This window comes from Myxocyprinus asiaticus, chromosome 32, assembly GCF_019703515.2.
Source record: "Myxocyprinus asiaticus isolate MX2 ecotype Aquarium Trade chromosome 32, UBuf_Myxa_2, whole genome shotgun sequence".
Classification (NCBI taxonomy): domain Eukaryota; kingdom Metazoa; phylum Chordata; class Actinopteri; order Cypriniformes; family Catostomidae; genus Myxocyprinus; species Myxocyprinus asiaticus.
The window spans coordinates 26880641-26894017 of record NC_059375.1 but is presented as its reverse complement, the minus strand read 5'-3'; the positions used below and the strand labels follow the sequence as shown (position 1 = coordinate 26894017).

General features: G+C 37.4%; 1 protein-coding gene across 2 annotated transcripts in view; it reads left to right on the top strand.

Annotated features, from left to right (window-relative positions):
• Nucleotides 1–13377, top strand: part of LOC127423250 (zinc finger E-box-binding homeobox 1-like) — a 98633-nt gene that overhangs the window by 57786 nt on the left and 27470 nt on the right. The gene's annotated exons all lie outside the window — the stretch shown is intronic.

Genomic DNA, 13377 nt, shown 5'->3' with positions numbered 1-13377 from the left:
CCTATAGGGGCATTTGGGGATGTCCTTATTTGTAAAAAATTATTAATATATACATTTTTTTTTATCTTCCAGGGGTAGGCCTATAGGGTTAGGTTAGAGTTAATCTATAGTATTTATAATTAGCCTCATATTAAAACAATAGATGTCTATGGTATGTGCGCATTTAGATAGCTAAGTAAACGTGTGTGTGTGTGTGTGTGTGTGTGTACAGGAGAGTGTTATGCCCGTGAATGTGGTTGGTCTCACCTCAACCGTAAACAGACTAAAGCGCTGACGCACTGGCAGCCCAGATGAGGCTGCATGCTCTGTTATCATAGCGCAGGTATGATCGCACTCTCTGTCTCTGACCATATTTAGAAGAATCCAGTTGCACTGAGCAATATTAGCTCAAAATACACACACATGCAGACACACATAGAGTCTCATATGAAGACCAGACACACATCATGAATGGTCAGGTGTAAGTTCTCAAAGTCACCCTTGCTCAAATTCACACACTAAAATTCACATATTGCACACTATGCATTCCTTCCCCTCTTTGCATATCAATGTTAACACTTGTTTTAGCACTCATAAAAGCCTGCAATCAACCTATCCAAGAGTGTGTGCATTAGCGATGTGTTTGTGTTTGACATGTTATCTGCCTCAATGAATAGAAGAGGCAACTTGCTGCAACTAATTAGCTTCTTAGCATTGGCTGGATAATGATGCACTTGTGAAGAGACGTTGTTAGCAGGATGAGTACCACCACTGCCACCTATGACACTAGCCTTAGGACAAACCCTTTGAGAAGAGGAGGAAATGGAAGGAAAGACAGAGTGCAAGGCAATTAGATATAGGAGTGAGAAGATTACATACTTTCTCTTTTTTGGACTTTTTGTCACAATCAAGGGGAGAGGGTGAGATGAGAACAGGATATGTGCTGAATTTGAACTCCAGTTACCCACATGAGAATAAAAGCTCAAAAGGTCAGAACACTTGCACTGACCTCAAGGCTACAGCTTTTGTTTTCTTAAAGGAATATTACAGGGTCAATACAAGTTAAGCTTAATCAACAGCATTTATGTCATTATGTTGATTACCACAAAAATGTATTTGGACTTGTTTCACCTTTTCTTGAAGAAAAAAAAAAGCACAAATCTGGGTTACAGTGAAGCACTTACAATGGAAGTGAATGGGGCCAATCAATAAACGTTAAAATACTCACTGTTTCAAAAGTATAGCCACAAGACGTAAACAATATGTGTGTTAGCATGATTTTAGTGTGATAAAATCGCTTTTTTATAAGTTATATCCAGTTTTACAACTTTGTTGCCATGACGATGTAATGCTGTATATATCCTTAAACCCTAAAACGAGCATAAAAATGACAATTTAAACAACTTTACAGCTCAAATAATACACAAGAAATTTGGGGACTTTTTTTGTGGTAATCAACATTAAGCCATAAATGCTGTCAGTTTAGCTTAACTTTTATTGAACTCAGAACATTCCTTTAAAGTTGTAATTCACTTTGGGCTATGACCCAGATTTATTTGAACTTTTGATTATTTACATTTTCTACATTGATTTTTGGGCAGAAATCTTCAGAATTCTTCAGAATGGATTTAAACAGGGTAAAATGTGTTAAACTGAGCTACATTCTAATTAGTAGCTAAAAGCCTTATCAAATTAGCCAAAATATTTAATAAATGGGTTTAGTTCCATGGGTGCATCTTATAACTGCACTTAGGTTTTCCATCTCTATTCCTATTCTATCAGACGTTAGGAAAAGAGACTTACGACACATGAGTGCTCAAGGCTTTGCAAACTGGGCCACCCAGTGTTCTATCTGCCTCTGTTGCTTCGATGACATCTCCTTGGGAACAGGTTGCCCCCTACAGCTCAAAGCCCAGGTTCTGAATCAGCTGTTTTAAAGTAAAACTCAGCCCTCTGAAAACAGACATATAATGATACACTGAGTCTTTCTCTGGAGTGAGTCTGCTCTGCACAGTCCCCAGATACACAGAGATGTGTGCGGTGACAGGCTTTTGTTTGATGTTATGGCTCTGTCTTGTTGTGGTTAGTGTGTGTGCACGAGAGAAAAGAATGCTGGGTGGGGATGTGGTTTGAAGCCTGTGACAGTGTGTTTGAGTGTGTTTGGCAGAGAAAAAAGTTTGTGAGTATATAAAAGATGGCCATGCAGTCAAAATTGTTGTTTTTCAAGTCCTGCTTTGTTATTTTTTAGATTTCATACATCTCTAGTGTGAGATAAGAGCAGAAGTGTGTGTTTGTGTGTATTGAAGCTTTGGTTTATATATAGCTCAGTTCTAATGCAGGGTGTGTCTCAAGTTCATTCCTCCAGTGCTGCTTCTGTGTGCAGTTCCATTATCATATGCGCTCCGAAATAGAACAATACAGCTAAACATTGTACAAATATTAGAGCCACTACAGATACAAATGAACAATTATTAAACATCAGTCAGGATGTATGCACACAGAAAGTTTGATTTCCCACCTATCATCCCCCTGGTACTCAAATAAAAAAAATATTTTTACTGAACGAACTAGATTTTCAAATTTTTTGAAGAAAAATTTGGTGTACTGCCTGATGCTAGAGTGTTGTGGGTGGTTGCCAGGGTGTTGCTACGCAGTTGATAAGGTTTGTGCATTGCTATGCGGTTGCTAAGGTGGCTGCTAGTTGGTTGCTTACAGGCCCAAGTAAAAGAGCCCACCCCTTAAAGGCTAAAAGAACCACCCCCTCATCCAAAATCGAAGAACGAGTGGGTATGATGTAATTTAGAACAAATTCTGGCCAAAAAGAAGGTGTTTTTGAGTTTGATTCGGTGGTTCGTAACAGCTAGCCTTTGCAAATTTTAGTAAAACTTTTAACCGGTTGCTAAACACCTTCTTACTGCCATTGGTTCAGGTCATTTAATGGTGTGACTGGATGCTCCACCTACTTTGTTTACATTGTTCAGTCAGTATTCAACATGAACACTGTGGCGTGCAGAGTTATCTGCATGCTGGTGCAAATGTACCTACATCTGTATGATTGTTCGCATAGAGACATTTTCCAAGACCATGTCATACAATTTGTTTTATTAGTCTACAAAAGGAATCAAATCTACTCAAATACTCTCAAGTGCCCATTCAACACATCTGCCCAAAGTAAGATATGCCTATGTAATCATTATTCTTTTGTCTGTATTATGCCCATTTACACTCTTTTATACACCAACATTTTATTAGTATTAGTGGCATCATAAATTACATTACAGAGTGTAATCGGTGCATATTATGGCTGCATATAACGTGTTAGCGCAATAGCGTCATTAATTCAGAATGTAAACAGCGTGACTGTAAGGTGTGTGAGAAGTGCTCGACAAGACAGCCGCATCTATGGCAAGTGCTACAGGAAGCGTGGGGTGAAATTTCACCTGAGTTTCTGAACAAACTGACAGCTAGAATGCAAAGGATCTGCAAAGCTGTCATTGCTGCATGTGGAGGATTTTTGATGAGAACTCTTTGAAGTAGTTTAAGAAGTTCTGAAAAAAAAAGTCAAATTATAATAGTAATTTTTCACGTTATTAATGTCCTGACTATACATTGTGATCAGTTGAATGCCACTTCGGTGAATAAAAGTACAATTTCTTTCCATAAGAGCAAAATCTGTACATTATTCCAAACTTTTGGCTGGCAGTGTATGTCCGTATCACAAATGAGTTTGTACCAAAGCATAATACTCAAAAATGAGCAATAGTAATTTTGATGCTTGCCTTTGCAAAGACCACTAATTAGTCTTTGCAACTGAAAAGCAACAGTACTGTGTAATGAAGGTAAGAAAAGCTGACACAGAGATCTGTCGTTATGGCTGAGCCACTCAGGAGAGTGTTATGATTGGACATTCCATGCATAGCTTCTCTCACCAGGGCTGGAGGAGCGAACTAAAGGCACACTCTCTCTCCTGGACGCAACAAATGAAAAAACCCAACCATCCATTCTTACTGTACTTCTAAAAGAAACACCCATTCTCTCTCCACAATAGATAGCTTTGGACAAAAACATGTTCCTACGCCCAAACGACAACTGTGTTTTCAATTGAAACCCAATTACAGGCCATTATGTTTTTTTGTTGCGATCACCCACCTTGAATTTTCATATGTTGGTGTTGGCAGTCCTATTGGTAAACAACCAGTTACTTTCCATACAAAGGTGAAAAAAGACAAGGCACTACAGAGCTCAAGTCTCTGGGAGGTAAACGTAGCCGTTACTGTGAAGAAGAAAGTATGCTGAAATTTACTGCTCATGAGCCCCCCTCAAGATCCCTTCATTGGTGATAAATCCCATGAACAGAATCCTGAGCAAGGTATTGGTATGCCCCAGCGATTATTTTCTTAAACCACAGGCCACAATGACTAATATGTGCTGCAGAGAGAGACAGCACTGTACCAGAAGAGACATACTCCTGAGAGATTTAACACAGAGTTCATTCTCTCAGCACATTTCATTCTTACTGGCTAATAATGTGCACCTTTATAAAATAGCAAAATATGCAAAGGTCCGAAGATTTACAACATTTTAAAAACATTTATTCACAGTTGTGTGCAGTCGTATGTCTAGTGATTTAACTAAGTAGGTGTAAATTTTCTTGGATAAACATCATTGTTTATCTTGGAACAACATTCTTATAAAACAATATGATTTTAGAGTTTGGGCTGTGTCTGGGGCTTGAACTATATTCTTTTCAATGTTATTTTAAATAATGATCAAATGAATCAGAATCAAATTACTTTATTTACACTGTTTTGTACAATATGCATACACTTAATACACAGTATATACCTAATACTATAAACATTTGCACAGTATTTAATACACAATATTTACTGTACGTAATGTACACATAATACACAGATTTACAAAATGTGAAAAGTACTTGAGACATTAATTTGTGATACAAATTACCAACAAAAACAAACAGTTGGGACGGTTTTGCAAACGTACAAAGTGCTTAGTTCCAATGAGCAGACATTGGGGATGTGCCAATACAGTCATATTTATCGATATATCGCGATATTTACTTTAGATCCCTGTTTTGATATTTTCATTAATCTGTTTGTGCGTTGATATCATGTCCAACAGTTCAATATTGAAGAAGCAGGTCGACTAAATAAAAAAAGCTCAAACTCTAACATTAGCATTATTCTATGATGTGCGTGAAAGATTGCAATCCAATAATGATATTGTGATGCAATGCGATTTATTGAATCGAGTCATATGTGTCACAGTACGCATCATATCATGAGGTGGTTGGCGATACTCAGCTCTATATTAAACTTATTGAGGCAGTGATAGTAGGTACAGTTGTCATACTGTGCAGTATTAGATGCAATTATACTGTAAGTAGATATTAATGTGTGTGATATGGTTAATAATAGTTGGGGTTAGAGTTTGGGTTAGGGATAGGGTTATGCTTGTTTTACCAGAATGTTGTTCCAGGACCAACAAAGAATAATGTTGCAATAGCACATTTCACACTTTGATTGCTTGGACAGAACCTGAGTTTGTTTCCTCCCCCTCCCCCAGCACCCACTGGTCTCTGTTCACATCATATTATTTGGGTCCGATTATTTTGCAGTCCGATTGTGTCATCAACGTGAGTACAAGCAGCAGCTGATTACCACGGTAACTAGGTAGGGTAGCAACTCAAGCAGACGTCAGCTTCGCTGTGCTATTAAAGTTTCCACCATTTACCAACAAAGCTTTACATGCACGGACAGAATGACACTTATGTTTGTCTGCCACAGATGCACTGAATGTGCAATGATGTGAGAATGTTAGCGTCTGTCTGCCACGAGGCAGCGGATGTGTTGCAAGACGTGAAAGATGTGAGCTACTCTCTGATGGCTATTTATTTGGAGACAAGCAGGTATGAGAAATGCATTATACCATTATAACAGAAGCCTGCAAAAATGCAAATTATACATCATCACAAGCAGTTCACTTCTGAGATTTGGTACGATTGTGTTCATATCAGCAGCAAACCGTACCAGAGTTTACATGAACCCTACCCCAGACCACATTATCGCGGGTGCACACCCCTGATCAGAAAACGTTTACAGGTGCATCTCAATAAATTAGAATGTCGTGGAAAAGTTCATTTATTTCAGTAATTCAACTCAAATTGTGAAACTCATGTATTAAATAAATTCAATTCACACAGACTGAAGTAGTTTAAGTCTTTGGTTCTTTTAATTGTGATGATTTTGGCTCACATTTAACAAAAACCCACCAATTCACTATCTCAAAAAATTAGAATACATCATAAGACCAATAAAAAAAACATTTTTAGTGAATTGTTGGCCTTCTGGAAAGTATGTTCATTTACTCTATATGTACTCAATACTTGGTAGGGGCTCCTTTTGCTTTAATTATTGCCTCAATTCGGCGTGGCATGGAGGTGATCAGTTTGTGGCACTGCTGAGGTGGTATGGAAGCCCAGGTTTCTTTGACAGTGGCCTTCAGCTCATCTGCATTTTTTGGTCTCTTGTTTCTCATTTTCCTCTTGATAATACCCTATAGATTCTCTATGGGGTTCAGGTCTGGTGAGTTTGCTGGCCAGTCAAGCACACCAACACCATGGTCATTTAACCAACTTTTGGTGCTTTTGGCAGTGTGGGCAGGTGCCAAATCCTGCTGGAAAATGAAATCAGCATCTTTAAAAAGCTGGTCAGCTGAAGGAAGCATGAAGTGCTCCAAAATTTCTTGGTAAACGGGTGAAGTAACTTTGGTTTTCAAAAAACACAATGGACCAACACCAGCAGATGACATTGCACCCCAAATCATCACAGACTGTGGAAACTTAACACTGGACTTCAAGCAACTTGGGCTATGAGCTTCTCCACCCTTCCTCCAGACTCTAGGACCTTGGTTTCCAAATGAAATACAAAACTTGCTCTCATCTGAAAAGAGGACTTTGGACCACTGGGCAACAGTCCAGTTCTTCTTCTCCTTAGCCCAGGTAAGACGCCTCTGACGTTGTCTGTGGTTCAGGAGTGGCTTAACAAGAGGAATACGACAACTGTAGCCAAATTCCTTGACACGTCTGTGTGTGGTGGCTCTTGATGCCTTGACCCCAGCCTCAGTCCATTCCTTGTGAAGTTCAGCCAAATTCTTGAATCGATTTTGCTTGACAATCCTCATAAGGCTGCGGTTCTCTCGGTTGGTTGTGCATCTTTTTCTTCCACACTTTTTCCTTCCACTCAACTTTCTTTTAACATGCTTGGATACAGCACTCTGTGAACAGCCAGCTTCTTTTGCAATGAATGTTTGTGGCTTTCCCTCCTTGTGAAGGGTGTCAATGATTGTCTTCTGGACAACTGTCAGATCAGCAGTCTTCCCCATGATTGTGTAGCCTAGTGAACCAAACTGAGAGACCATTTTGAAGGCTCAGGAAACCTTTGCAGGTGTTTTGAGTTGATTAGCTGATTGGCATGTCACCATATTCTAATTTTTTGAGATAGTGAATTGGTGGGTTTTTGTTAAATGTGAGCCACAATCATCACAATTAAAAGAACCAAAGACTTAAACTACTTCAGTCTGTGTGCACTGAATTTATTTAATACACGAGTTTCACAATTTGAGTTGAATTACTGAAATAAATTTAAGTAATTTTCCACGACATTCTAATTTATTGAGATGCACCTGTACATCATCCAAAGAAACCGAACTTTGACGTCATTTGAACCCGGGTGCACACCAAAAGTGCTAGTGTGAAAGCACCCTTAAATAGAAGCTTCAGAGAATCACCTGGAGTTCTGGAAATAGTGGCGGTATCGCACTGGTACAGAGAAGCATATTGGAGGTTAGTTCTTATATTGCTGTGCTCATATGGGTTGATTGTAAAATCCAAAGACCTTTGAAAAAGTGATTGACCAACAGGAATGTAGACTCATTAGGCTAATGGTTTCATCGGCTGACTTGAAATCATAGTGATATGCATGCCGTCAGTGCACACAAAGATGATTGAAGGAATCAGAGGAATGTTAATGTTTATTTTTGGACAAGTGTGTGTGTGTGAGATATTCTAATAGGTAGGCTGTAAAATTAGATTGCAGGTGATTCTCACAAAGCCTGTCAGGAAAATGTCCTGGTCATATTCAACCCCAAATCAATACAATTATTTTTTTTCATTAATTGATAACATTTTGCAAAAAGAAAATGAAGCCTACATTTCGTACCGTTATTTTCAGGACACTTAAGCACATTTTACATCCCAACTCTGATTAGCGTTACGTATCCAGACGTTTTACTTTTACTATTCCAATTGTTTTCAATGATGATTCTTAATACCATAACATAGTAGTTTTTTTTTATGTACTACCGAAAAAAGATGCTGTTGTACAATGATTTTGAAATCAACCAAAATTAAATGCAGTACCAAAGGAGTACTATGACATAAATATTTGTAATTTAAATAATATATAATTATTTTCCATGTTGTGTTAATCAGAAAATATCATAATTACCATATTTTTCCGCATTGTGGTAATAAGAATTGAGGGATAAAATGTGCGCAACTGTCATGAAATTAATGTCGCAATGTAAAAAATCTTAATGCCCCTAAAAATAGGTTTCATTTTCTATAAGCAAAATATAATTAGGGGTTCAAGCACGAAGTATTTGTCAGGATTTTTATTATTATTATTTTCTGTCCTAAAACTGATCATGCAGACCAAACCGTAACAGCTAGAGACATGAAACTTGGAATGGTAGTACCCCAGCAGTCTACACATACACATGGACTCACCCTGATCGGCCTATGGGGGGCTCTACAGTGAACAAAACAAAACAAAAATCACATTTTGGGCCATAACTCCTAAACCGTTTGTCCTAGACTCTAGTGCCTTATATCATTGGAATATGTACAAGTGAAATGGCTATCTCCAATTTAATTTGAGTCATACATCTTTTTTTCTCTCGCAATTTGCAGTTTTTCGTAAAACTTGCTTTTGCAAACTAGTCCTAGGCCGTTCGCCTGGTTGGAACCAAACCAATGCAGGAATATTCTCTGGAGTCCCATTATCAATAATTATAAAAAAAAAATTAAAAAAAACTTTCGATTGATTGTCACAACGATATGCCAAAACGTACGAATTTTGCATGGCCACTTTTATGCAAATGCTCTTGAACAGTATGAGATATTTTCATAAAACTCGGGAAACTTATGTATGGGGTCATTCTTAGGACACTTGAAAAATATTGCGCAGCTCAGCTATTTGGTGGCACTATAAAAATAAAAAACCTAAAAATGGCTGTAACTAAGGAGCCATTGGTCCAATCGGCCTGTAATTTTGTATAAAGTGTCTTTGTATATGGTTCCATCATGGTCTATGAGGACAGTTGTATATCTCGAAAAACATGGCTGCCATCGACCAATCAATATTCAGCAGCTTTTTGATAAGGTTAACAAAGGCCGATCAGAACTAAATAAGGTGGGCATATTTGATTCTTGGCCCTAGAGGTCTGTGCAAAATTAGGAGAAAAAAAAGGCCACCAGGAGGCGCTATCGCATTTTACTTGCGTTTAAATCGCTGAATATTATGTGGTGTGTCACACAGACACACCTTATTCATATCATATGATAGATCTCCTCATTCTGAACAGCTTTGCCTCAAGAACCATAGGTGTCAATCAGATTGTTCGTTAAATATTTGAGATTATTTAAAAATATATATATATATATATTTTTTTTGAACTAGTCCTAGGTTTTTCACTCAACCAGTGTAGTACAAATCTCTGGACTTCTAGATCAATAATTATGAAAAAACGTGGAACATTTTTTAAATTTTTTATTTAGAATGGCTTTAATAGTGTAATTTAAATATATGGGTGTGGCTTAGTTTACCCAAAAGCCAATAACTCCTAAACAAAGGCTCCATTTGAAATCAAATTTAGTACACAAATGAAACATGATTCCAAAGAAGCATCCAAAATTTGGTGTGGGTCAGACAATAGGTGGTGCTATAACTGTCAGACATATTAAAAAAACGAAATCTCTATGGTTGTTTACCTGAGGGTGCTGAAAATTATATTGCTTTATCTCTATTTTAGGTGCTAACGGGCTATCAGAATAATTCTTAAATCTAGTAGCACATGCACTTAAAGGCCCTATGCCGCTTGAACCCCGATAATTGCTGCTTGCAGCTCTATTTTCCTATTTGTTTCTTTTGATTTTGGAGTAAAGTAGGATCAGGTTTTGTGAGAATAACGCTAGCATTTATAAAACTGAGTACTAATCATTGTCTTAGCCTGGTGGTTAATAGAGATCGACCGATATTATTATTATTATTATTATTATTATTATTATATACTGTATTATTATTATATCGACAAATAATTATTATTTTTATTTTCTATTTAGTTTTAAGTGTCCAATAACCATTTTGTTTCCAGTTTTTTGACACAGTTAAAATAATATAATTATTACAGTTTAATAATTGATATTTTAAATTATATTAGCTTAAAAATGTAGGTGCTATTTTTTTAGAGCCCCATCAAATGACATTTATGGGTAGATCCAATAGTACAGAAACCAATAATCAATTCTCTACTATAAAATAACTATACCTTTCTCTATTATACAAAAAAGGGCCAAAAGTTTAATACACTGACCTCTAACCTCTCCGTTTTAATGCACAGTTGTTGAATGCTTTAAGTTGCGCATGTTTTATTTAGTACAGTCTGTTCTTCCTGTGCTTTTGCACTGCTTTCCAGTTGTGTGTAATGTGTGCTATTCCTTTCTCTGCATAACATTTGTTTAGTCACTTTTCCTGTGTGTACCTCCTAAAGGCTGTTATGAAATCTCTCATGTGGAACAGCGTAACAAGGCTCATGGCTGTTTGTCATGGATCACTCACACAGAGCTTGCACACTCTCCACTGTCCCTTTACTTTAGTCTTCTGCTGACTAGCCTCACTGTTTTCTTCCCTTGGCTGAACAGCCTGATTAGATTCACAGCGTCTCTTTCACAGGAGAGCGAATTGACTGTTGTGGTGATCTGTGCATCACATGGTTTGACAGGGCTTGTGGTTAGTAAGCGATGAGTCTATCTCTATGATCGTGTAATTTTTCATTTTGGCATAGACAACATTTTTCAACCCCAACACATATTGAGACTAAAGACAGTGCTATCAGATACATATAGACACACAACAGGTCTTTGCTGTGAGCCATGACCTGAAGATTGAATAAAAATCTGGAGAGAAAGAGGTTGAGAGGTTTGTGTATCTACACTAAATGCATAACTATATACAGTATTTATAAAACCGACTAGTCAGTGGGTTGCATGAACGAATAGTTGACTAATCATTCTTAAGGAAGCCCTGTACCTCTGTTCACCTCTCCTTGATCAAGAGCATTTCTTAGGGGAAGTTTAGATACATAAGGTGTGTTCAAAATCAGCTGGTTGGAGCACTGTAGAATGGAACAGAACACAGGGGTCATGAACTTCACTAATCAACTACCATTGAGCCCCATGTTAAAAAAAAAGTACGAACCAGTAAAATAAAAGCTGACAGAGAGAGAGAGTTGGTTAAAGAGTGCAACAAAAAGCACAAAATCAGCTAAAGGTAAATGTGCCAGATACAGCTTGCAGTAGAGTTATTGTGTGTGTGTGTGTGTGTGTGTGTGTGTGTGTGTGTGGGCGTTTGGGTGTTTTTTATTTAGGTTACAAACTGGTAATTACTAGGGTATTATGCTATAAATGTGGTTTATGAGGACATTTCTAGTGTCGCCATAATTCAAATCGCTTAAAAAAACATACTAAACTATGTTTCTTTTGAAAATGTAAAATCATATAAATAAATCATATAAAATAATCATAAAAATCATTATGTCTATGGAGAGTCCTCATAAGGATAGCCGCACCAACGTGTGTGTGTGTCTGTGTGTGTATGTGTGTGTGTGTGAATCTATGGCCAACCTCTCTGCTGACTTTGCTCCTCTCAAAGGAAAATTGATTTGGCCAGAGAGAGGTACTTAGATGAGTGGAAAAGAAGAATGATGGAGAGAGAGAGAGAGGGAGAGCAATGGAGAAAGAGGAGGTTAGGAAGGCTCTTTGGCACACCTTCCAATCCCTTTGTTGCAAAAAACTCACCTGCTGTGTACAATCACCACTCACAGCTCTGACAGCACAAACCACTGGCATTTTCTTGCATAATGTCCATTTACAGTGTTTTCATTGGAAAAACGCTTTTGATGGCAATTAAAGGGATAGTTCACACAATTTTTAAAATTCTGTTGTCATTTACTCACCCTCATGCTGTTTAGAAACACGTAAGACTTTCTTTCTTCTGTGGAACACAAAAGAAAACGTTAAGCAGAATGTAAGGCTCAGTCACCATTCACTTTCACTGTATGTAAAGTCATATAATGAAACTGAATGGTGACTGAGACTAATATTCTCCCTAATATCTCCTTCAGAGTTCCACGGAGGATAGAAAATCATATGGGTTTGGAACAACATGGGGGTGAGTATATGAGGACAGAATTTTATTTTATTTTTTATTTTTTTATTTTTTTGGGTGAACTTTCTTTTTAAAGGAATATTCTGGGTTCAATACAAAATAAGCTCAATAGACAGCATATTTGACAAAATGCTGATTACCACAAAAAATATTTTTTAACCCAGAATATTATTTTAAGATAATACAGATTTCACTGGTGGCCACAGTCTGAGGCATATCAGTTCCCTGTAGCTGGGTTAGAAAAGATCTCTTTTTCCCACTTAGCTGAATTTATAAATCTGAGCGCTCAGCTTCGGTTTGATTTATGCACAGTCCATTAGAGGCCTTGTTCTGCCAGCACTTACCCTAACGAAGGAGAACTTGTTAGGTGAGTTTACCACTCTGTCATTCACTGTTTTAACAGAATGTCAAATCACACTTAGTCCTGCATGCAAACACACACCCTCTCTCTCTTGCTCTCTCATACACACATTACTAATTAAGGCCGCCTAGCCTGTTATAGAAAATCAATGGCATTTTAGCTTTTTATCTTTCTCTCTTTTCTCTGTGGTGCAAAAAATGGAGGTCACTCTGTCGCTTCTCTTTGTCAAAAAAGTAAAAAAGCCATTTAATAGTTAATAAAGGCTGAAGAGAGTTATGTGTCATGATACATTTTTATTTTTTTTAAATCAGATTGCACACAGGCAAACCAAAAATGGATATGTTTCCATTACAGTTCCGTACTTTAAATAAAAGTGGGTCACGTGTCTTCTGATTGGCCCGGAAAAGCATGGCAAAAACAGTGGTAAATGTAAATAATAAAATGCCACTAACCATATAATCGTGCATAGTTAGGATAGCAAAATAAATAGAATTGTCAACTTTTATA